The sequence below is a fragment of the Lycium ferocissimum genome, chromosome 2 (assembly GCF_029784015.1).
Source record: "Lycium ferocissimum isolate CSIRO_LF1 chromosome 2, AGI_CSIRO_Lferr_CH_V1, whole genome shotgun sequence".
NCBI lineage: Eukaryota > Viridiplantae > Streptophyta > Magnoliopsida > Solanales > Solanaceae > Lycium > Lycium ferocissimum.
Genome location: NC_081343.1, coordinates 31,735,320 through 31,739,633, shown reverse-complemented (window position 1 = coordinate 31,739,633; position 4,314 = coordinate 31,735,320).

Genomic DNA, 4,314 nt, shown 5'->3' with positions numbered 1-4,314 from the left:
GGGCTTAATTTTGGGGATTTTGGAATGTGTAACAATATGGGTGTTGTTGGATTCATGTTCTAACGTATAATCCATATTTGATTAGACTTTGTTCATTTGGAGACTATGCAGAATGACAACGGGCTTCGTGATTTGAGATTCGGCAACTCCAAGCATATTGAGACCTTGAGCTCTTTCTTGAATGTGTGTGTTGACTAAAATGAACCTAATAAAAAGGGAATTAGGGAGAATTAAGTGGGTTCCGATACTCATGAGGTGACAAGCACCAGTATCAGATACCGGTCATCATGTTATGGGTATTTGTACAATTTCAATTGTATAATTGGTCTGAATGCCATGCTTTGGCCACTAGCTGATAGACCCTTCCTCACCAAAATTTCATACAAGAACTACCATTAAAGCTTAAGTAGAAAAGGAATACAAGATTAGGGAGATGAGAATTTACCCCCAAGATGTTCTTCAAGAATCGCCCTAATTTCTCTTAGTATAAGGTTCTTAGGTGTAGGGAACTAATGATTCGTACTTAAGAATGTTAAAATAAGAAATGATCCCGTCATCTCACCACGACGATCGAAAGGTTCACCAGGGCGGTCCCACCCTGGCAGTAGGACTTCCCGCCATGGCAAAACTTCATTAAAAGGCAGACACTCGCCATAGTGAGCATGACTCTGCCGTGGCAGGCCTGATATGGGGCTATTGGGCTCTCCATGGCGAGAACACCAGACACCAGATTTTTTGGTTTTTCACAAAGTCCATCCTAAAATCCCGACATCAACCCGAGGCGTCCCGAACATAAACCATATATGCACACACACTTAAAAACACGCTACAAACTCTCATGTGGCCTCGAAATTCCAACAGAGGTCTAATTGACCAAATCAACCCCCGAACGGCTAGAATTAAGTTTATAACCAACCAAAATTCACCCAAATGCCTCGGGAATCGAACCACCCACCCACCAAGTCATAATCAACCCTTTGGACCACATGAAATTGACGAAATTCCGAAAAAGGTCCATTTATCCAAAAGTCAACAACTAGTCAAACACCTTTCACTTTAAGGCTTTATTTCACATAAGTCATCATAAAACTCACCTGACTACCTCGGGAACCATACCACCCATCCCTTCGGGTCAAAAACATACTAACAGGGCTTGAGGAAGGGTCAACGAGGGTAAATAGGTCAAAACTACAATAACGACCAAACAAGTCCTTACAAGTTAGAAGCCACATGTATATGGCGTTATGATACTTATTAAGTTAAGAATATTGTTAAGTCAAAGTAACAAGTCTACAAGGGATGATAGGGAGTATACGGGTTCCAATCCGAGCTTGTCGCTTGTCGTGAAGTAGTTATGACTTGTTGTGGTGGATGACATCTTGTTGATGATATGTACACTTGCTGAATTGTTCTAGTTTTTATTGTTGATATATGATTTTGGAGGAGGCCCTTGTTATAGGGGAAATGCTTTCCGAATTCACGTAAACAAGCTACTAGCTTAAGTTACGGACTTAGCCGTTACTTAGCATTGATTATGGATCTCATTATATTGTAGATTGAGTCAAAATTGTTCGGAGGATTAATTGTGAGGTATTGACGGCTCAGCAGAATAAGGTATGTTGAGGTTGTTCTCTTCCTTCTTTTGGCATGACCAGAATGACACAAACATAAACAAATGATATCGTTGTAACTAGCTTATACAAGGTTCTTGGTGTCAAAATTAAATTGCCTATCCATCTCAAAAGCAACAATTCAAATGGCTACCAATTCCATCTTTCATGAGAGAACTAAGCATAAAGATAATAATTGTCATTCTGTAAGAGAGAAGATTTTTCAACGTGTGATCAAAACCTTTCATATCTTTACCGAAGAGCAACAGGTAGATACGTTGACAAAGAGTTTTGGGAGACGGCAGGATGATCACTTGTTGTCCAAGCTGAGTTAGAAAAATGAATTTTAACCATCAACTTGAGGGAGGGTGTTGAGCTGAGAAGATATTTCCAGCTCAGTGCCAGCTAAGAGACAACTCAACATAGTTAGTTATAACTAACAAGTAGTTAACAGTGCTAGAAGTCGGTAAATTACTTGCCGTAACACTGCTCCTATGATGAAGATCATGGAGTTTATTAAAATTCTTATAGATTAAATTTGAAATTTGAAATAATTTTTTCAGATTGAGCGTAGAGATTACGTGTAGTCATTTCGATCGGTCGAAGCCAATTTCAAATATTATAATAGCTCAACTCTAGTAACAGAGGCTCCAGCAGTTCTGGGTGTCACTTTTGATATATGCTACGTGGATGAAAGTAATTTTAATGGATAGATTTGTTTTCTATTAGTATTGTTTTTCCTAAATAATTATATTTCATAAATATTTCATTAAGTGAGTAATATATTTTAAGAAAAAAAGAGAGTAGAAGTTCTAGTGCTTTCACTTCTAGTATTCAAGAAACTTTGATTTAATGGAGTTTCATAATACACCTATTTTGTTTTTCCTCAGATGTGATAATAATGATTGACTTTTTTTTTTTTTTTTTTTTAATTTAAGAAATACCATTTGGTATTTATCTAGTTTTCAAATATTATGAGTATATTAGAGATGTTATGAAAAAATTTATTGGTTTGTAAGTAGCTGAAATGCAACTACAAAGGTGAATAACAACACCTGCCCTCTCGAGTTATTATATTCTAAATAATATGCAATTAGTGAAATAAATAACAATACAGTTGAAAGAGTAATAATAGAAGTAATATAAAAGTGAATCTAGCGATTAAAATTACTTTCATCCACGTGGCATAATAAAAAAATGGCTCCCAAAACTCTTTTGGAGAGCTGAGCCCATCCCAAGTTTGTAATAGTAATTTTTAAATAAAATATATACAATCTTTTATTCCATCATTTTATTATGGCTAAATATCTTGGTAGCCCCTTAAACTTGGCACACTTTTTAAGTACACTCTAAAGTTAACTGCTAATTAGATAGACACTTTAACTTGACAAAAGTGTATCTAGCGAACACTTGTATCTATAAGAGTGTGTACGTGAATGACACTTGCTGGTGAATTATTAAATGGGAAAATTAACTAATGACACATGTAATTATTTCTAAAGATATTGCCACATGGTAATTACATAATTTAAAACAATGAAATCACAAAAAAGATAGAAAAAAAGATGCACCTTTTTCTTCTTCTTAAACCCTCTCCTACTTTAATGACATTCTGTAATGACCCGTTAGTTCGTTATGCGTGTTTTGACCATTTTACCCATGTTGACTCTATTCCCGAGGTTATCGGGCCATTCTAGCAAAAATTGGAAGAATTAGAACCTTCAAGTGGAAACGTTTGACCAATAGTTGACTTTTGGGTAAACAGATCTTTTTCGTAATTCTGTCGATTCTGTGAGGTCCGAAGGGTCATTTATGACTTGGTGGGGGTAGTTGGTTCAGTTCCCAAGACCTCCGGAGGTATTTTAGGTACTTGGTTGGAAACTTGACTTAGAGGTTTTGGGGGTTGACCAGTTAAAGTAGACCTCTGTTAGGAATTTCGAGGGCACGGGTGGATTCGTTGCACGTTTTTAGGTATATATGCATATTTGGTTTGTATCCAGAGGGTTCAGGGTGAATTCCAAGTGTTTGGTTGAATTCTGGGGAAAACCAAAAATTTCTGGTGTTAAGTCATATTCGCGAGAGAGACATCGTATTCGCGGAGAAGAGAGACTGGGTGAGGGTCGCTAGGTGAGGGTCGCGTTCGCGGCATTTTGCTCGCGTTAGCATAGACTTGTCAGGGCTGGGTCGGGTTTACCTTGGTCATCGCATTCGCTATTGGCCTGTTGCGTTCGCAATGGTCTTGGGCCGGGTATGCTTACGTTCGTGAAGAAGGCCTATTCAGAAACCAGGACTTAAAACCCAACTTCGGGATTTGGCCTCATAACCCCATATCTTCATCTCTAAGGCTCGGTTTTGGGAGAAAACAAGTGCTAAGTGTAAGAAACATTGTTGGGGTAAGATTCTAACCTCCTTCTAGTCTTATTTGCATGATTACATCACCATTTTCCTCTTCTAATCCATGAAATCTGTTAGTAAGTTAAAGGTTTCTATAAATTGGGGTTTAATTCCAATCTTACAATTGAAGGTCAAATTGTGGATAGTTTTTCATGAAAATTAGGCTATGAACTGTCTAATCTATGATTAACATGAATTGACTTTGAATTTCCATTTTTTCCCTTAGGCTCGGTAAGGTTATTTTGGGGTCATTTTTGGGTTTCTTTGAAAAGCATGGCAATATGAGTATCAATGGGTTCGTATGACTGTA